General features: G+C 38.6%; 1 protein-coding gene across 3 annotated transcripts in view; it reads left to right on the top strand.

Annotated features, from left to right (window-relative positions):
- The first annotated feature begins 1,034 nt into the window (after positions 1 to 1,034).
- Positions 1,035 to 22,854, top strand: part of ngfa (nerve growth factor a (beta polypeptide)) — a 60,545-nt gene continuing 38,725 nt past the window's right edge. For 2 of the 3 annotated variants that reach the window (XM_061971044.2, XM_061971070.2), the window contains exon 1: positions 1,035 to 1,209. The gene's annotated coding sequence lies outside the window, so the exon portion shown is untranslated. Of the gene's footprint in view, positions 1,210 to 21,683; positions 21,878 to 22,854 lie in introns of those variants that run through there. The other variant, XM_061971052.2, reaches the window with a different exon arrangement.

The raw sequence follows: 22,854 nt of genomic DNA on the forward strand, positions 1-22,854 counted from the left end.
GTTTAAGTAATGCAACATCAGTAGAAGAGGATGCAAAATATATTGCTAGCATATTACCTTCTATTTCTCTGCTTTTTGAGCGCCAGTGCTTGAGGTGACACTTCCCCTTGCTGCAAACATGAAGCGGAACTTCACTTCCGTATTTACGATATGACTACTGTTAAACTTCATAATGTAGCCACCGTTGTGTGTGGATTATGCTCAAAGCCAAAGGGAATTTGCAAACTCTAAATGAAAGCACCACATCTGCAGAGGTGAAAAAGCTCCATTGTGCATTCCACTGGTGTACCAGCATGACGTTGTTTAGCGCCAAGTAGAAACCGCACAGCAAAAAGTGGCAAAAACGTTTGCAACATGTATTGTACAGAATATGTTTCTGCAGGTTCTGACTCAGTCTTTCTTCCCTCGAGGCTAATTTCGAGGGAAGTGCAGGGTATACCCTGCCTTTCGCCCGAGTGCAGCCCGTGAGTTTGAGAGAGAAAATAGATGGAAGGATTTGATTCGGGATGTTAATGCAATCAAAACACAAATCACCACAGGGCAACTGCTTGAGACGTCAACAGGCTGGTAGAGGCCCACCCATATTTTGGAGCTAAAAGTGGGTGTTCCAAAATGTAGAGAAACTTTGAAAACGAGCCTAACATCAGTACTGTGTCTGTGTTGCTGGAAATTGTACCTGTAAACATAATTTTTAGGTCCAGACTTATAAAATATGTGCCAATGAGGGGCCCTTTAAGACAAGCAATGCTATGACTCTCGGTGTCAAAGGGTAATGGTAGTCTTCACTGCCAATGGGGGAACCCCAAACCTCTCTCTTAATGACACCAATTTTCAAAACTAAACACATCAATCTATGCAAAAGGGCCAGCCATGAAATGTTTTGAAAAATGCTTACAGCGTTGTTTGCCTCCATGTGGCAGCACAAGGGAGTGGTCGGCACTAGGACCTTCAGGGAGCAACACATGGAGGGAGGGAGCAGCATTTAGACTCCTGTTACTAAACTTTTTGAACAAACCATTTTCCAAAGACTGTGAGAGGGAGACAGGCAGAAGTGGATGGCAGCAGACTTGGATGCACAGCTTTGAAATCAGGAGTGAGACCTGGACTTTGGGATAATTCCAGGGAGGAGGGTGTGGTGGAATACATCAAGACTTTCCCTGGAAGTGTTCAGATAGTGGAGAGACAAGAGAAGGAACGCCTAACACATTGGTGAGTATTTCTCGTAAATAGAAGCAAGTGTTATGTGGATATCAGACATGTTGGCTTTGTGTCTTCTGAACACCTTTTATTAATTGGAAGTGGAGCCTCTGAATTGAGAGCCAGCCACAGTTTGTTAGAAGATTTTTTTTTTCACCTCAGACACACAATCTGAGGGGTTGATGAATGTCAGGTTTGCTGGAAATGTTCCATGTTAGATCTAGAATAAGTTGTACAACAGGAAGATGGAGAATTAGTCCATTAATCTGGTTGGAGAAACAAAAGAAGTGAGTTTGGTAAACAAACTTCAATGAGAGCCAGTTAAATTTAATGAAAACCATCAGGTCAACATTCACTCTCCATTACCCCTTTTTCTATCTGCCTAAAACCCCCCTCTGTTTCTATCTGTCTGTCTCTGTGCTCATGTTACACAACCCTCAAAGGCCTTGTAGATTGTGATGAGCTCCAATGTCCAACCTGAAATATGCTGTTGAGGTTCCCCGTTCCTGCTTGTCTGGGTGGGGCCTGCAGGCTGGATCCCCTGTGCTGATGGTCATTGTTTATATCCTGACAGGAATATTTATGTGTACTTCTTTGCATGTTTACAAGCGTGTGTGTGCTCCAGCGAAACCTCATGCCTGCCACTCCTACCAGGGAATTCCTTTCTGGCTTTGACAGGAGAGGAATGTCACCCAAGACACACATTTACTGTACATCCACCAACAGTCACTTCAAACAGAAGGCTTACAACCACTCCCAACCTGTTGTCAGTGCAGGACGTTCTTAAATGAGGTTCTGTTCCAATGGTGCTCATCACTGCAGCATTGCACTTGTACACATACTTTAAGTATTTAATACAATAAGTCAGTTAAGTACTGCTCTCTTAAAAGCTTGTTTTTTTGGGTTGTTTTTTTATGAGCTCATAGCATGCACTTTAAGGGTTCGAGAGGAATTGCAAGAGAAAGCTGCTACAGTTTAGTTATAGATCTGACATGACATAGTCTATGTGCAAGAGTCCATCTGGACCAGCTCTTCTTTTTCTTTGGTCTGTTCTCACTAAACAAAAAGTACCATTGACTGACATAGACAGAGAAAATGCCTGTAATATTTTATACCAATGTCAAATGACCACTGACATGGCTTTCAGATCCAAAAGGCTACATATCAGTCTTACCTAAAATCGACAACTTTGTATAATGTGCTCAGTGCCATATTTTGTTGGAAACACAATTAAACATTAAAAGGCTGTTGGAATATAACAACACAACTTAATTGAATAACAATTTGTTTAACTTGCTGGTACTGTTTAAGGAAGGTTGGTTGCTGGTCTCCAGTGCAGAAAGCAAGCTCCATGGTTGGACCTGAAATAGGCAACTCTGCAGTTAACATTTTCTTAAATCAAGCACCCCTTTAAGAAGCCGATTAAAGCTCTGGACACTCTTTCACAGAAATATTCACATAATAATATTGTTGCACGCTGTGACTTTTCTCCTCAACTGCTGCACGCAATTCACTTCAGGTGACTAAGAATTATGTCTGTAAAATGTCATCGTGATTTGCAATTAATTGCCAATAACTCACTGAAAATTGGTCTAATTATTACGTAACTGTAATTATAAATATTACATGTATGGTAGCATGTCTTGTGGGCCACTCAGTAGAATCATATAATTCATATTTTCTCTTTTTTTGTATCCAAACGTCATGGACACCAAAACAATCCAAGGCCCCATGGACACCAGATTAAGATTGTATATTCTGTTTGACCCCACTGTTATTGCAATTCTTGTCTTCTCACTCACCTCTCATATGTTTAATATTGCTGATGGCTCAGAAACAGGATCAGTATCAGGTTTATTGGCCAAGTATGCTTAATACACAAGGGGTTTGACTTGGTATGTGCTCTGTTTTTTTCAATGCAAGAAATAAAGAAAAACGCAAAATACAACAATAGAGACGCGGCCCTCACTTTATAACCAATATTTATTTATTGAGAGACTTTCTTGATGATCACATTTAGTCCATTCTTCAAACCTCCTCTGCAGTAAACACACAAACAAACTGGTGTGTGAATGGAAGGCAGATGGACAGTTTTCCACTGCTGACAAAGATGTCCATGATTATTTATGACCCTCTCAGGTTTCCCTTTGAAGCTGAATTACAGTTTTCCCTATACTTGAGTGTCTGTGTATGAGAGAGAGCGACCAAACAATGAAAATAGTAATGGTTTAATAGTGTCGTCTGTAATATTTACGTTTATTTTTGTACCATTTGCTTGAAAGGAATGACAGAAATCAACATTGCAGAGGTGATATCTTAACATGTGAGTGGTCAGAGGAAGGATAAAGTGACTAAATGGTAGTGACAGCAAGAAAATACATGTGATTACCATTCTATAGCATTGTCTATCAGCAGTAAATAGATACAGCATGTCATCTGGCAACTATCTCTTGATGTGCTTCTAGAAGGGGTGGATGTGATGACACATGTTTTTCAATAGTGTTTCTGTTACAAGAATAGAAAACCAAATGAAGTTATTTGGCTTCTCTCTGGGTGTGTTGTGGGCATCTTTTTTCGAGACAAACCTGTGTACAGCATATTCCTGTCCTCCCAGGTTTATCCTGTCTTAGAAGGGACAACCAATATAGAGGCTATACAACATTTGTTGAAATATATGGTTTATCTCAAATATGAAAAGATGAATTACAGGCCAGAACGGTGAGACGGAGCTAAGAATCTGTACTTAGTTGGAAAGGAAGATGCATCATGTTACCACACAAATGTGCACAAAAGATGGAAAAGTGTATTTTGTCCAAACTGTATATTGTTTCATAGGACACCTGGGCAAGTGAAATGCTGTGACACACCTGGACTGGCTGTTTAACTATGGCTATTTCACCTCAGGGCCCATAGCTAATCTTAAGCATCTCAAAAAGGTATAATTACACATTCCGTCATCGTAGAAAAAATACTTGCAATACCATTTTTACTTTATTGTTAAAAAATACTGTACTTAAAAACTGAAACTGCAAGTTGGTAAAAACTTATTTTGGTGAACAGGGTGAAAGCAGTAATTTTGTTTTATTAGTGTCTGGAATGTAAAAACGCGTCAACCAAATATAAGCTTTGCACCAATTTAGAACAGTGACTGTATTTTTATACTTGCATGAAGTAGTCTCGTAAAGGGTTGACACAATGCTAAATAACTTCCCTCACTTCAATTAAGGGTTCTCCCATAAAGACAGAGTACCATACCGTCCGGGCTATAGAGTATTTTAAGCCACACCGACCAAATATTAGAATAAATAATGTGAGTGTGAATGTTGTCTGTCTATCTGTGTTGGCCTTGCGATGAGCTGGCGACTTCACCAGGGTGTACCCCGCCTTCCACCCGAGTGCAGCTCCAGCACCCCAGAGGGACAAGCAGTAGGAAATGGATGGATGGATGGAAAAAATATTTTTACATGTATTAGCTGCACTGGAAAATAAGCCACAGATATATACCGGTACAAAAGTACAAACATTTTGTAAATGTTTATTTAGATACCTTATTTGTTTCCAAACGGTGCCTGCAACACGGCATTCAAACGGCTGATGAAACAAAACAGAAGTCATTGTCAGGTACCCAGTAGCTGCAGAAGCTAGCTCTCCAAACAACTAAACAGACTCAAAAACTCCACGGTGACATTTTGGTGCATTTACAAAACTGAAACAATATAAAAAGAATGCCATTAGTTAATAATTCTAACACAGATACTTGTAAACGTGTTGGCATGTTCGCTAATGCTAACGACGCTAGCTTGATTACATTACAACAGCATGCACAACTATGCATAAAAACACTCCTACAGACATCACAAACGGGACAATTTAGTCCGTATGAATTGTTTTAGTTATATTGTAAAACTTACAAACGCTGCTTGAAGTGATGAATAAATAATTATTCCGAGCAGAAATGCTATGGACAAATAGTAGACAAAACCAGATGTACTTCTAGTTCAAGACACAAAACAGGAAGTACATTTTCAACCCACAGCACCTGCAGTGAGCAAACTCGTCCAAAAATGGCGCCATATCACAAACAATAACATAACTTTTCAGTGTCTCGGTCCGTGTTGAAAACTGTTTTTATTTAATTCAAAACATTATGGCAGCTAGCGAAGAAAAATCCCTAAATTAGCCGCACCGTTTTATAATCCGCAGATTTCGAAGCATAGGAAAAATGTTGCGGCTTATAGTCCAAAAATATACCGTCAGTCTTGTGTGATTACTTGTTATCTTACTAATTGAATGTTCTTCGCAAATAACTAAAGCCTTTGGAAATAAGATAAGAACACCATCCTATAATCTAAGATACATTTACATTTAAACCGGGGCACCGCATCAGAGGGGAAAATATAGGTCAATTCCAGGGGCCACAACAAATAGGAGTGTTGCCTGGCGGGGCCACAGTGTGATTTCTTTGAAGGAGCCTAGGATTTCTGGCGGTGCTTCTACATCCAGATAGTCATGAGCATCATCTTTTATCAATACCAGGTAGTTTTATCCAAAGATTAAAGAAAACTTTACAGATAAATGTCTTTTTCCAATATATGAATCACCTGTTGGAACTCTCCTAATCCAGCCTGTTATAGTTAAACACAGCTTGACAGATTTTCAGGATGTGTTAAAGTAAATGAGCCAAAGTGCCTGCATGATTTTTCAAGAGGTGCTGACAACTTAAACCACTGATATTTTTTGCACCATGTGGTGTTCAATCACAGCCTCTGCCTTTACTGTTTCCTTAGCCATAATAGTTTTAACAGCAGTGCATGCAACCCAAACAAAGCTGAATGTGTTATTTTGGGAAATGTTAAACCTTGGCACTATCCAGTCAGAGACACATTATTGCAGATTGTCCTATAAAAAACTAAAAGCATTTTTTGTAAGAAAGATCAGGCATACATTTGAAATTCTGGAAACAAACTTTTAGAAGATCAAATAAATTGGTTGACTTTTAAATGCACAAAACGTAGATCACAAATCATTTCGCTAATCTTTCTGGTAATCAAAGCTGTTAAACTACACAGGAGGGTAAGAACATCTGGTGTAAAGTGAACCAGCTGAGGTGTTCTGTCTGGAATCAGCAGAAAGATGAAAGGTCGGGAGTTCAACCTCTGGGTTATGCTTGGTGTTTGTTGAGGGAAAACTGGGATCTGGAGGTCACTGCATCCCAGGACTGTGGAGCATGTGTCACAGGATCAAGAGAAAAGCACTGATGTCATCCAACGGTAAGCTTGTGCACTCATTCTCACCAATGTTTCCTTTTAAAACTTCACGTGTTAAGACGTTGAGCTGCTATGTTGCTCTCAATGGGAAAATATCTGGAAGCACACACAGGCACTAACTCATCCATCCGTCCATTTTCTACCGCTTGTCCCTCTCGGGGTCGCGGGTGCTGGAGCCTATCTCAGCTGCATTCGGGCGGAAGGCGGGGTACACCCTGGACAAGTCGCCACCTCATCGCAGACAGGCAGTAACATCTTTATTAAAAATAACGTTACGAAATCCAGAAGTTCCCCAAAAAAGAAAAGGAAAAAAAGAAAATGTGACCTAATGTTGGAAACATAAAGCAGTAGAAGACAATTAGACAATACTTAGTGGGAAGCAAAAGACTGAAAAAATGCAGGTCTATAAAAACTACTCTTTGACCTACGGTCATGGACACAGGAGGGAAGGATCTGATTAGTCGAGGAGGGCGGATGCATCAAAAATATTGATATTATCGATACCAGAGGGATATTCCACAAAACCAGCATAAGAGATCAGGGGCCTGATTTACTAAAGGTTTGCGTGTACTAAAACACGTGCAAACCTGATAGCACATGCAAAGCTGATCCACTAAACGTATGCAAGGTCGATTGCATCTGTCAAGTAAGTAGAATAAGGCATGCAATCCCTTTTGCGTTTCTGTCGTCAAATGATGGACAGACGAGTATCCTACGTTCTATGTGTGTGTGTGTGTGTGTGTGTGTGTCAACATTTTGGATGGTCGAAAATAAAAAAAATATTAGACACATCGTCTATTTAGCAAGATCTTTTTATCATTTTATGTATACTAGAGGACTTAAAAGGCTGATTAAATCAAGTTCATTGATGCGTTTTGTTGTCTTTCAGTATCTTTTTAATGACGTGATTTTTTTAAATCGTGTATATATTACTAAAAAAACCTTTGTATGAAAAAAATGTCTTTAAGTTAGCATTTTTTGTGCCTTTAGCGAAGTAATGTGCAGTCTCTTTACGATATTTGGCTGTAAAAAAAGATGCACTGCACGACTGCTTCTAAAATGCCCATAAAAAGTGTTAAGATGTCCGCTGCATGTTTGCAAACACAGCTAAACGCTGCAGGTAGGCACATGATAACCTGGATCTGCAGTAATGACAGTGTCTCTGTGGTGAACTCCCATATAGTACACGCAAAATCCTCATTTAAAAAAGTCGGTCTGGACTACTTCAATTGCACACACATGCAACTTCGCCCACTAATAGTACACACAATGTCATAGATCGCACACAGTGTTTACCACGTGGTGTTTGGATCCTAGTAAGTCAGGCCCTAAATTGGGAAGTATTGTTTATCCATGATGCATTTGCACATTGTGATGTATTCATTCTCTGTAGCTAGCTTGCTCCAGACCAGGTTAACAATCCAGGATAATTAATTATATGAGGACTGTGCTGTAAGTACTGTGAGAAATGAATGTGTTTTAGAGTGTTCCCGTGGTTTTTATAGATGTTAACTAATTGTAACACGTTTTTTAAAATAATTTTGCAGAGTGTAAGGCCCCATCCATGGGAGTGGGTCATATTTTGAGAAAGAACGCAGATGTAAAATGTCAATTAACAAATGGCAGAGCGCTCAATGTGAAATTATATAGCAAACATTAAAAGTGTTGGCGTTAACGCACTTTTTGTGTCTTTTTATGCATTGAAATTAGAAAGGACGCGCAATTCCAGAAGCTTGCGCGTCCCGTTGACGCGGATTTATTTATTTATTTTTATTATTTTTTTACTGCCCGGGTTTGCTTGTTTTTTTTAAATTTGATTATTATTTTCTGCCGGTGTTTTGTTTAGTTTATATTTGCCGGATCAAATTTCCGTCCCCGTTTATTGCGTTTTTATTGGTCGTAAATTTTGATTCGCCGAACGTTTTATCAATCCCAAATACTGCCTCCGTTTACACTCAAACAACTTTACCGCGAGGGGCTGTCAAAAGAAAGACTTCATGTAAGCACTAAGGTGAGTGTAAATTCAACATTTTAAACTTCATCCTGTGCCATGTCTCCAGTAAATGACTTGTTTTAGTCTTTGTGAGTCCATGGCAACTTCAGTTTTATCTCCCGCTGAAGGGACATCGTTCGAGGATGGAGACAGGCTAGCTGTTAGCTTCAAGATAACCAGCACCCGACCAGACTCCTCCACCCCAAAAACATACTTTGTAGGTCAACAAACGGGGAAAATATGTGCCTTTTGAAGTGTTAATGTGCGAGAAGTGTTCAAAAGGAGTCTCTTGGAGACGTGGCTGACAAGTTAGCAAGTGTCGCTCGCATCCCTGACATCATCACGGTCATTGTTTACTGAAGCAGAGATGCTGACTGTGCATTATGATAAACGTGCATGCGTCGCCAGGCTCTGCTTTTTATCGATAGACTTATCACATGTAATTTTTTATTATCAATAGCAGGGGTGTCAAAAGTGTGGCCCGGAGGCCATTTGCGGCCCGCAGGTAATGTTTTAAAGGCCCACAGCACATTCTAAAAATAATATTAAAATAAGCAAAAACATAACAAAAGTGGAATAAAAAAGCTTACAGGTGAAATATAATTTAGCAAAAGTTGCAATGTTGACTAGTAAAACAAAGCTGTTTTTTTCTTTAAAACTGTCATTGCTCAAAACGTAATATTAAATTAAAATCAATGTTTTTATGAATTATTGACCTATCCAAGGCTCCAATTACTTCACATCAAATATTCCACTTTGAAACATATTTTTCGTGGAACATTTTCCATTTTTTTGTGTTTGCTATTAAAAAACAAAAACATAGTTTTCTTTGACAAAAACGTCAGAAAACAAACAAAAAAACAACATGAAAAAAAACAAACAAACAAACTTAGAATGGACAGATAGATCTGAAGTTGATTCTAATGATTTAAGCGTTAAGTAAATAATGTATTTATGCCCTGGCACACCATTATCATCATTTCATGACCGAACCAAACAACTTTTTACACTTTTATACTGAAATAAATACACCTGCAACTTATTAAATACAAATATAGAAAAAACTACCAGCAGCGGTAAAGTTTAGATCCATGAAGGAAAGAAGAAAGTGAATGAATGTTTATAACTGAATAAATGTATACAGTGTATACATATTTTTATTTTTTTTTTATTATTTGTTTTAATGAATTAAGTAACGTTAATGACGACCTTTTTCCAAAACACAATATAGAATGTGGGCTATAACAGGATAATGCATACATTTATCATTTGTTTTCAAAACGGTTACAAAAAAGTGAGACCCCAAAAATTTACTGTGGGACCCCATTTTGATGACTTGACATTTTGAAAATTCCTAGCGCCAACACTGATTGATTTATGGCAAATCTTTTCTTGCTCTGACACTAAGTAGAATGTATTGGCAACATTCTGAATGCTTTTCACAGTTTGGTGAGCAGTGGTTAATTGCACAGGATTAAATAGTTTTCCACAAAATAGTTTTGCGTCACAGAACTAAATAAACGTGTATCCTGAGGTACCACTGGACCATGAAAATAGTTTCAATCAAATAATTTTAAAAAATTTAATCAGGGCCAGGGTCCTCAAAATAGGACCCTTTTACTACGCGTGGTGTACACTGATATGTAATAGAGTATATTGACTGATCACAATGTGTCAGTAACGTTATATGGATTTGCTTTAAAACTTCCATCTATCCATTTTCTATCACTTGTCCCTCTCGGGGTCGCGGGGAGTGGAGTCTGTCCCAGATGCACTCGAGCAGAAGGCAGGGTACACCCTGAACAAGTCTTATACGTGAATATAACAAAGTTAAATAAAGGTACTTATACATTTGATAGTCTTTCATTAAATCAAACAAAACAAATATTTCATTTGCAAATGTTTCCACCTTAAAGAAAGGCTAAATCACATTTTGTGAGGACTTGGGCTGTGGCGTGCAGCGCCAAGAAGATGTCGAACTGTTCTAACAAAGATTCTGTAGGTAAACCTGAGGAAGGATCATTACATATGCAAGAGGAAAGCTACTTCTCCAGGGCGAGGCGGTGAGTCTCGCTGTGTCCAATATCTGGCAATCAGTCCCACCTGCCGCTTCACGACTAGCCTTTAACATTCAACGACTGTGAGGTTCAAAGTCGAATCAGACTCTTCCGTATCAAACAAGGAATGCTTGACTCCAGTGGAACCTCGATTTACGAACTTAAATGGTTCTTCAACATGGTTCGAAAACCAAAAACTTCATATCATGAAGCGGATTTTCTCATAAGAATCAATGTAAACGTGAATAATTGGTTCTGGCCTCGAGAAAAGTCCCTACTTTACAAAAAACTGCACACTTTGAAGACGCACATATATATATATATATATATATATATATATATATATATATATATATATATATATATATATATATATATATATACAGTGTGAGGTGATCCTTCATTGGCTTGTGTCCAGGTAGTGCCTTCTTTTTCCCTGGAAAAAAAGGTTATTTTTCAGTTTCATCACAATTAAAGACTTGCGGGGGACCAAAGCTCCCTTCGCTGATAAAATCCTCAAACTGAAGAGGCCGCAAGGCAGAGGCTAAAGAGATAAGATGCTAGCTGTATAGCTTGTCTTCTTTGAAGCTATACAGCAAGACTGAAAGTTTGGAAACATTTCAAGCATTTTTGATCACACAAAGTCATTTCTAAGACACAGCTTTGACAGGCGCAAAGTATAACAATTGCGGAAATAAATGTCAGAAGTGCCGATAGCCATTCAAGCTTTTCGATATGGCTGAGCCCCTGTGTACAGGATGTAAAGATGATGTGACGTAGGTGGCCCCGCCTATTCAAAACGGCCGTACCTGCATGTAGAAGAAACAGCCCTAAATATAATGTTTCACCTTAGTGGGACGCTGGACTTATTCTAGTCTTGGAAGCACGTGGTAGCAAAAGTACTTACAGTAATTTGATGGGGGAATACCCAGGAACCCGGATTTGACCGTGAGCGCCAACATTTAAGGGTTGCTCCACCTAAAAGGCACATCTTGGTTGGAGACTGCAGTGACAGACTTAAGTCGAGGGGTAGAATTCTGCGCAGCCAGAATCCAAGCAATTGGGCAGCATTCTTTATTTAAACACATGGGAGAATATAGGGCCCATGATTATTTGTATTATTTGCATTTTTGTTATTAGGAAATGTCTTATGTTTTTGTGGCCACAGTAGACAGACGTGTGGCTCCGTTGGTAGAGCGGCCGTACAGGCAACTTGAGGGTTCCTGGTTTGATACCCAGCTTCCGCCATCCTCGTCAAGTCCGTTGTGTCCTTGAGCCAGACACTTCACCCTTGTTCCTAATGGGTCGTGGTTAGGGCCTTGCAAGACAGCTCCTGCCATCAGTGTGTGAATGTGTGAAGGTAGAAAAGTGCTATACAAATATAACCCATTTAGACTGCATTAGAAATGGTGTGTTATGTATTCAAAAATTATTATATTTCTAAATTTTAAATACAATATGTTCCACTTCCATGATGTTCTTTTATATTGTTTAAAAATACATTCTTTTAAAAAACACTTTTGAAAATGGGAAATTTTACAGCTTTAATTGTTCAGTTCAGTTCAGTTCAGTTTCAGTTTATTTCAAACATGCATACGATACAATGTCATGCATCACACAATTCCAGTTGTTTCATTACAGCACGTCCGAAAAGGAGTAGGAAGAAGCAGAGCTTATTTAATCCTACCCCTTTTCATACCATAGCAATTTTATCCAATTTCCTTGTTCTCTGTAACAGAACAGTGAACAAATAAATAATATACTATAGTAAACATACACATATTAAATACATAAATAAACTTTGTCTCAAAAAAAAAGAAAAAAAAAAGGGTTCAAGATGTTCATCATTCTCGTTCTGTGTACTTTGTGAACAGTCTCTTAAACTGAATCATATTGGTGCTTTGTTTGATTTATTTGGTTAATGTGGTCCATAATTTAATTCCACAAGTGTTGTACGAGCATACAAATGTTCTAAAGTAGATTTTCCTCTAAGGTTATGTTTTTCCTCTAAGGTTATATTTTTTTCTTCTAAGGTTATATTTTTTTCCTCTAAGGTTACATTTAAGGTTATTATGTAACACCGAACAATAAAAAGGTGATACCTTTTCCTAAGGTCATCATACTATCAGAATATGTGACACATGAACCAATGACGTTCTTGGGAAACTACAACAACAAAAAACGGCGGAACTGTCAAAAAATTCAACAAAAATCAAGTCTATTGACAGAAACTCAATTGTCACAATGAAACACTAACATTATGTTTTGAGCACACTAAATCAAATTATTTTCCCCACATATAACTCCCACAGGCCTGCTTTTCAGCTTCTACTGTATGAAATGTGCCTTGTGTATTCACAGGAAACCAGTCCTCTCAGTGCATATTTGCATTCAACAGAACTGACAGATTTGACAGGTTCTTCGTCAAAAGAGATACATTTTCCTGTTTGTGCATGCCTCTATTTGTTTGAATTCACATATGTACATGTGTCCTCTCCATGTGTTTCAATGGATGACAATTAAATGTGGAGACATTCCTGATCATTCCACATGCTCATGTAGGCGCAGGCAGCCTTAATGCCCTGTGGCTGTGTGACCTGACAATTGTAATTTCAGCTAAAATAACAGTCTTGTGGTCTTAATTTGTTGATTTAGTGCTGCTGTTGTGTTTTCAATTGTTTCTCTGAAAAAGTCTCAGTTTCATACCATTTCAACAACTGCTTGTCAGGACATGAATTTTACTAGCTGTGGTTGACTAAGAAAAAATTGTCTTTGGGTAGTTGTTTTTTTTTTAACTTCAGCCCACACCTTATAATATTAGTATTTGTCATTCACAAAAAATATAATTCATTACTGAAATCTCTTTTGCTTGTATATGTAGCCAGAGCTTAATCGCAGTTAAAGGGCAACTGCACTTTTTGGAAATGTTGCCTGTCGTTCACAATCATTACGGAAGACTTGACGATGGATGGTATTTTATAATTTTTTTTTCATTCTAAATTTTAAATAAATGCGATCAAAAGTCCCCTTACAATGGAGCCTACAAAGCCTCCATTGAGGTATACATGATGTAAGTATATATGTTATTTAGTAATGGGCACATTTATAATAACATTTAATATTTATGTATTTTGATCATTTGAAGCATATGCGGTGCATTCATTTCCAAAACGCATTATTATTTTCTTGATCACTGAGTATTACTCACTGCAGACTTTATGAGAGCCAGCAAACATAATAAAACATCGCTTACTGTATAAGGTCAGCTGTCATTAGGATGCCGACTGTTGGGATGTTCATATATTCCCAGTTAGGTGAAAAAGTCTAATAACCCTTACGAAGAAAGGAGCTGGGGAGTGGTGGAGGGACCAAGCATCTTTTGGTGTGATTCTTGCCATTTTCGGGTCTAAATTGGCTGTCAAAGTGAAACAACTAGTTGGAATACCTATTGACACTTCTCCTGTTTAGGTGAGATGCATGATTCATGATCTAGAACAGTGGTTCTTAACCTGGGTTCGATCGAACCCTAGGGGTTTGGTGGAGGTCAAGACACACCCGACTCATCGTGTAAATAAAAACTTCTCCCTATCGGCGTATTACGGATACGGCAACAGCAGAAGTCAGACTGATTTGCAGGTGTGTAATTTGTTGTGAGTTTATGCACTGTGTTGGTTTTGTTGTTTGAACAAGGTGATGTTCATACACGGTTCATTTTGTGCACCAGTAAAAAAACATGGTAACACTTTAGTATGTGGAACATATTCACCATTAATTAGTTGTTTATTAACATGCAAATTAGTAACATATTGGCTCTTAACTAGTCATTATAAAGTACTTGTTAATGCCTTATTCGGCATGGCCTTATTATAACCCTAACCCTCTAACCCTGGCCCTAACCCTCTAACCCTAACCCTAACCCTAACCAAATAACTCTAAATGAATTCTTTGTTTCTTAGAATATGTTCCCCTAGTGTCCAAAAAAGTCTAAATTAAGTCTTTGTTACTTAGAATATGTTCCCCTTACTAAAGTGTTACCAAATTATTAGTTATTTTTCACTAAAGAAGGGTTCGGTGAATGCACATATGAAACTGGTGGGGTTCGGTACCTCCAATAAGGTTAAGAACCACTGATTTAGAATAAACCTACAAGGGCCAGGAAGCAAGAAAGCAGCAGACCACTCGATGCTGTAAACGTGGGCACAAACAGTAGTGATCACAGCGCTACTTTAAATAGTTTGTCTGCGTTAGCGCTTATAATAACAATATCACTAATACTTGGTTGATATTCAAATGATGAAATGTAAATGGAGTTAGCGGTTTTTGAGTGGTTATTTATTGGATGTTATGTGCGAAATAGAGGAGCTCCTTTTGGTTGCGCTGTTAGCGGACTATTATTTACATTTATTTAATGTTTAGAATGAAAAAAAAATCCATCCGTCGTCATGTCTTTCATAATGATTGTAAACGATAGGCAAAATTAAATGTTGGGGTAATTTTGCCTATCATTCACAATCCTAATGTGAATAAGCACACATAGGTCACTCTATTCTGCCTATAAGCGCTTGAAAAACATCCAAACACCACCATCAAGGTTTCCTACACACACTGTAAGTATATACAGTATGTAATGTAGAAACAGGCCCATTCATAATAACATTTAATATTTATGTAGTTTGCCTATTTTCATTCATTTCAAAAACCCATCACAACTTTCGCTTTTTCCATTGACAACATCACTGATTACTACTCATTGCAAACTTCATGATAGCCAACAAACATGATAAAACATCACTTACTGTACAATTTCTGCTGTCCCTGGGATGCCTATCGTTCAAATGTTGATATATTCCCATTCAGTGTTTTTCTTACCATTTTCGGGTCTAAATTGGATGCAAAAAGTTGACCAACTAGTCGGATTATGTCATCAACCTTCTACTACCAAAGTGAGATGCATTATTTATGATCTACAATAAACTTTCATTAGCACCGAGGTGAGAAAGCAGCTCAACAGCCAATGATGTCAACACAGGCACATAAGCTCGTGATCACGGCGCCACTATAAATAGTGTGTCTGCGTTAGCACTTATAATACCAATATCACTAATACTTAGTTAATATTCAAGTCACAAAATGTAAATAGAGTATTGTCTGCAGCTTTGATTCTAAAGAAATGTGGTTTTTAATCGTCTGTGACAAAAATGTCCGAGTGTGTTTGTTTTGGATACGCATCAAACATACACACGCCTTAGCCCCAAGTCTACAAGTGAAGCCACTTATTATGCACCTATTCGGATTATGTCACATGGAATGCACACTACGCGATGAGTTATAATCGGTCTCCTCAAAACTGCAAATTAGTAAAGAATGTGCTTTGTCAAAGGAAGTGATTTTCTACTTCCATATGCTATTGTGTGCTTTGTAGAGGAAGACACTGAAGGCCGTCAGCTATATTCCTTGTTTACGTCCACCTTCAGTAAATATTAAACCCTCTGCAGTCGATCTACAGGTCAAGCTGGGAGCTTTATCACTTTTGGCCATAGATGTGTTCACACGCTGAAAATGGCATTCTGCTAACAGACAGAGTGCTGGTCAGGGAGGTCCCACGCAGACAGGTGGTTGGCATCAGCTAATGGGAGAGCAAGACACAGGGATGGATGTGGAGGGGTTGAGGGCAGTAGCAGTTTAGAAGCAGACGGGAAGAGATGACAGAACGATGTAGAGACCACACAGAAGCAAAAAATGGCCTGGTTATGTGTTTAGTAGGCAAAGTGTGGCTTTAATTGAGAAAACAGTGGAAGCCAGGACAAATTCGGAAGTTTACTGACATGACAAGGTCATGCTGTATAGCATAGTGCATGGATATTCTGGCCCGAGTTCAATTCAAAACTTGGTAGACAAACATTTTTGCAACAAATTCTAAAACCACTAGAGTGCTCCAGTTGTATAGAGGAACTTGGACCACTGTAAACACATTTGCAGATCCTTGCATTAACATGTTAACCTTGCGAGCAAACCTTAAAACATTGGGTCTAAACCAGGGGTGTCAAATTAATTTTAGATCGGCGGCCACATGGAGAATTCTCTATCTACTCCCAAGTGGGCTGGACTGGTAAAATCCCGGCACGATAACTTTAAATAAAAGACAACCTCAGATTGTTTTCTTTGTTTAGAAATAGAACAAGCACATTCTGAAAATGTACAAATCATAATGTTGTTGGGGGTTTTTTACACTTACATGTTGCGGTTAATATTATTCTATCTTTATTTGTTGTTATTTATACTTTCTGAATAAAGTATGTGATAATGTTCATCAGTCAACTCATTTGTGTTAATTTTCAAACTATCAAGATAAACAAATAATATCAAAATCAAATTTCAGGATGTTATTTATGTAGTTTGCTCATTTTCCTCGACTGGTAAACTAACATGTGGTTTATTTTTTTACATAAGTAGCATAATCTACAAAGAATTGCTATTGCAGCATATAGTTATATTAGTGGTGTTCTCCAATGTTCCATTGTAGGTCTTCTCTTTTTCACATTTAGCATTTACATTTTAGCAGCAGAATTTTAAAAACACGAGACTGCTTTCATAGAGACTCGCTTTTTTGCAGAAGCTCCTTAAAAGCAGGGGAGCGCTCCTGTAACTGACAAAATAAATAGACCAAAATCAAATGTCTACTGTAGAGACCACTGGTTCTCTGCAATATACTAAATAAGAGTAACAGTGAAGGGAGAAGTCCGCCCTCCCTGGTCATTAGCTTTCTGGAAATGTGGCGACCATCAATGAAAGCAATGGTGGTCAATTATGTATGGAAAATATTCTTGTGGAAGAAAACAACTCGCAAGTGTAATACTTGAAAAGTACTTAGTTTAATGCCAACGTGATAAATGGTTAACAACTTGGTAAACATGCATTTGTTTACAAGCAAATGCAGTACAAGCTAAAGAAGGCAAGCTAACGGCAGTATGTTCTAAACATTAACTCGTCAGTGTTATAAACCATAATAAAGGTTGTCTGACAACTTTAGTGTGTGATAAAGTTATTGTACACAATACTGTATTCTAACCGTAGTGAAAACACAACATGAGAGGTGTCCTGGCTGGTCCACAGATATTTTACACCACTAAAGTAGGTAATTCATTGTCGCCAAGGCACTGAAATGAGACACAATCATAGTGTCAAAACAGTGCCGAAATCCACGCGTCTTAAAACCACTTTGTTAGCATGCGTTTGGGCTGTTTGGGTTCACACTGACTCGGTTTGCGTTCACTCTGTTTCTCTACGCGTTCAGCGTTTCTCCTCTTTTAGTACCCAGTAGGGCATTTATACAATTCCAATCATTTCTGATTTGTTACTTTTAACGACCCCTGTCTCCTGGTTGGAGCCAATCTAAGGGAACTGTTATCATCAAACTGTGTGGACCTTCTGAAGAAGAGGAGTCTTTAAACAAAATAAGCCATTACATCATTCCTTATGGAGTTAAGTGCTTGACATTAAAAAAAGCAATACAATAACACACACATTGATTACATTTTGAGGGTATCACACTTGTGACTCTGGCACTATGACATTGGAGCACTAATAAATGTTATCATATTGTCTAAACTATCTCTGTATAATGCAACTTCAAGAAAAAAAACATTTTGCGAGTTGAAATATCTTTGATGACATCAAGCTGTTAAAAGTTGTTGTTTGAGATCGCAATTTTTGACATATTCACGATAAATGATAATGTCATTGTTTAAAACATGAATATTAAATGAAAAAATACACTATTGTTGGGTTATTTTGTTATAAGTTCCCTCGAATTGGCTCCGACCAGGAGACAGTAGGTGATTAAAGCGACCAATCAGAAGGAAGCAAAGTTGCTGGGCCGTGTATTCAATGCCCGCTCCTAAGTGCCAAAAGGAAGGAAATTTCCAACCAGTGTCGTAATAAACACACATTTCCCGCACTCTGGGTGTTTCAAAAAATCTCCATTTACAAGTATTGAAAAAATGTCTGCAAATATAAAAAACACATTCACGGGCTGTCATGCGCATTTGGGCAAATCAGAAGCCTGAGAAAGCAACCACAGCTGACTGGACTTGGTCGTGCATTATAGTGCCTCTCTTCATCAACTTGGTGACATACTAGATGTACCAGGGCCGGTTGGCTATGAGCAAAAACAAACACAACAAAACAAAATAAACCTTGACAGTTTTCTAGACTATCGCCGCTCTTTTCCATTAGTGGCCCTTTTTATATAAGCAACACATTAGCTCCAAGGTAAGAACGGCAATTTGCCGGCCGGTCTTTTTAAAATGGAGGCGTAACCTCCCTTTTTTTCCAAAACCGCTTCTGGTGCCGGTCATTAACACTACTGCCCATCTCCCCCACGGGCCGGCACATTTCCGCTTTGTTTAAATATAGAACTTGAGGTGTAAATAACAGACCGCAGTTTGCCACCCTCTGTATAACGACGATGACCGAGCTGTCAAAAAGAAAATTGGCAGCTTCGTGCTCTGCAAAAAAACGACTACTGACACCCTCAACTTGCTGCTAAGAGTGATACTGGTTGTGTGTGTCAGACTGATCCCAAGCCAAGGAGGCCATACAACACAAACGGCTTCCAAATAAATTGCATGTCATTCCTAAAATTAAAATAGGCCCATATACAGTACCTTCATGTAATACATTGGGTTATATGGAAAAAAAATAAAAACTTCTGCAGTCATTTACAAAACCCAAAACCAGTGAAGTTGGCACGTTGTGTAATTCGTAAATAAAAACAGAATGCAATGCATCTTTCTCAACTTATATTCAATTGAATACACTGCAAAAACAAGATATTTAATGTTCAAACTGAGAAACCTATTTAATGGCAGCAAAAAAGTTGGCACAGGGGCATTTTTACCATTGTGTTACCTTTCCTTTTAACAACACTCTGTAAACGTTTAGGAACTGAGGAGACCCATTTTTGAAGCTTTTCAGGTGGAATTATTTCCCATTCTTGCTTGATGTACAGCTTAAGTTGTTCAACAGTCCGAGGGCTCCGTTGTTGTATTTGACGCTTCATATTGCACCACACATTTTCAATTGGAGACATGTCTGGACTACAGGCAGGCCAGTCTCGTACCCACTTTTTCTATGAAGCCACGCTGTTGTAACACATGCAGAATGTGGCTTGGGATTGTCTTGCTGAAATAAGCAGGGGCGTCCATGAAAAAGATGTTTCTTGGATGGCAACATATGTTGCTCCAAAACCTGTATGTACCTTTCAGCATTAATGGTGCCTTCACAGATGTGTAAGTTACCCATGTCTTGGGCACTAATACACCCCCATACCATCACAGATGCTGGCTTTTCAACCTGACGACTATAACAGTCCGGATGGTTATTTTCCTCTTTGGTCCAGAGGACAGGATGTCCACAGTTTCCCAAAAAATTTGAAACGTGGACTTGTCAGACCAGAGAACATGTTTCCACTTTGCATCAGTCCATCTTAAATGAGCTCGGGCCCAGCGAAGCCGACGGCGTTTCTGGGTGTTGTTGATAAATGGTTTTCGCCTTGCATAGGAGAGTTTTAACTTGCACTTACAGATGTAGCGACCAACTGTAGTTACTGACAGTGGGTTTCTGAAGTGTTCCTGAGCCCATGTGGTGATATCCTTTACACACTGATGTCGCTTGTTGATGCAGTACAGCCTGAGGGATCGAAGGTCACAGGCTTAGCTGCTTACGCGCAGTGATTTCACCAGATTCTCTGAACCCTTTGATGATATTACGAACCGTAGATAGTGAAATCCCTAAATTCCTTGCAATAGCTAGTTGAGAAAGTTTTTTCTTAAACTGTTCAACAATTTGCTCACATATTTGTTGACAAAGTGGTGACCCTCGCCTTATCCTTGTTTGTGAATGACTGAACATTTCATGGAATCTACTTTTATACCCAATCATGGCACCCACCTGTTCCCAATTAGCCTGTTCACCTGTGGGATGTTCCAAATAAGTGTTTGATGAGCATTCCTCAACTTTATCAGTATTTATTGCCACCTTTCCCAACTTCTTTGTCACGTGTTGCTAGCATCAAATTCTAAAGTTAATGATTATTTGCAAAAGAAAAAAAGTTTATCAGTTTGAACATCAAATATGTTGTCTTTGTAGCATATTCAACTGAATATGGGTTGAAAATGATTTGCAAATCATTGTATTCCGTTTATATTTACATCTAACACAATTTCCCAACTCATATGGAAACGGGGTTTGTATGATGATCTAATTGATGATTTTGCATCAAACAAAGCTACAAAAGTCAAGTTTTAGATTGCACTTCACAGCTGTTCTAATGTTAATGCCCAATATAAACAGGGTGAAACACAAGGGCTGAAAAATCTGCTACAGTCTGAGCGCAAAATTCATACATCTCTATGTATTAAACTGGTGTGTTATCATAACTGGAACGGTTCAGATGTTACTCGGATGATGCAAAACATCAGTGTGTACATCTAGCCAAGTCCGCCTCTGTGATGGTCAATGACGTTGACATTATCTTTGAAATCAGTGCACTTACACGGAACCCAGAAAACATCATGAACGTTGTTTTTAATCCCATGATGCCTTTATAAGCTGTGTATCTACCCCTGCATGAATGACACCAACACCAATAAGTCAATACCTACATGTACTGATTTGTTTAATGAGATAAAAAAACATGAAATATTTTTGCACATCTAATGACACAAGACAAACGCTGGGTGTCACCCGTCGACACACAAACACAAAAGCTGTTTTTAAGGACAAAAACCTAAGTTTATGTGTAGAAAAAAGACCATAATAATTTCAAATATCCGCATTTGTGTCAACATGGCCTATGACAGGTGTGTAGACTTTTATGAAGAAAAAATTTTAGGGTATAACATTTTGTGAGTTGTTTTGCTGGATGCTTCATAGGTCCTGTCACTGAGCACTTTCACTTTACTGAGAATGCAATTTTAGCTCATGTGTACTTTAAGGCAGTGGTCCCCAACTTTTTTTGCACCACGGACCGGTTTAATGTAAGCATTATTTTCAGGGACCAAAGTGCATGAAAAATACAACTCACTATAAAGCTGAATTAGTGGGAGCCCTGGGCTGGTTTGTTTGCAATGAGATGCAGATGGAAATCAGCCTTTGGCTACAATCTGTCACATTTATATTTTATGTGTTCATTAATGTGCATTGTATCATGTCACAAAGCTATAACAAATGGCAACTTACTATGAGGAGTTTTATTGTACATCTATAAACAGGCTTATTGGTGTGTCTAGTGTCAGGACGTGGACTACGGAGTGGTTGTTTTCCCGAGATGCAAGTGAACTTGGACTGGACACGGCGTGAAGGTAATGACATCTTTTAATTTTTACACTCAAAAGGAACAAACAAAAGGCGCTCACAGCGGAGGTACAAAACGTGGCTATGAAAATAAAACACTCGCATGAAGGCAGAACTATGGAAAAAACAAAACTTGCAATCTATGGCCTGAATAAAGAGAACTTACTTGGAATGAGAAAAGTACATGAAAAAGAGCAGCATGGATATCAACAAGGGTGTGTAGAGAGTGATGTCGCCAGCAAGACAGCCTGGCAACTGGAAGCTTAAATAATAGTGACATGATTAGTGACAGCAGGTGCGTGACTCAAAATGTGAAAACGTGAGACAGGTGCGTGACATGAGGATGTGAACCAGGTGAATGGTTGCTATGGTGACAAAGCAAGGGAGTGAAACCAGGAACTAAAAAGTGTCCAAAAACCAAGCAAAACATAACTAGACAAAACATGATCACAGACATGACATCTAGTGGGACAGGCGAAAATTAAGTCGGAGACAATGCAGTTGTTTATAAATGATTTAATGTTTCTCTGCGGCCCGGTAGCAAATGCGTCACGGACCGTTGGTTGAGGACCACTGCTTTAAGGGGAAACAACATGCATAATAAAAGACCTTTAAATTGTATGCATATTGCGTACATAGCTCTATCTTCAGTGGAATACTCTGTGCATATGCTCAGTGAATTGAAGTCCACAATACTGAAGGGAATATTGAAAGAAAACCATGCATGCATACATACCCAAATGCCTGACACATAGCACGTGTAACTCAGGTCTATGCATGCGCCCACGCCCGTGCTCCCGGCCTGAGACGTCAGCACCGCGTCATGGAAAAATGACGTGTCCCATTGACATCAACAAGCTCACTCTGCTATTTCTGTAAAAGCCATTTGAAGCGGCCGGCAAATACGAAATAATAAAGTCAATTCAAACTCTCTGAGATTAACTGAGTGAGTCATTCGAGCATTTGTCAGTGATCGGAAATGTGG

Source organism: Nerophis lumbriciformis, linkage group LG01 (assembly GCF_033978685.3).
Source record: "Nerophis lumbriciformis linkage group LG01, RoL_Nlum_v2.1, whole genome shotgun sequence".
Taxonomy (NCBI): domain Eukaryota; kingdom Metazoa; phylum Chordata; class Actinopteri; order Syngnathiformes; family Syngnathidae; genus Nerophis; species Nerophis lumbriciformis.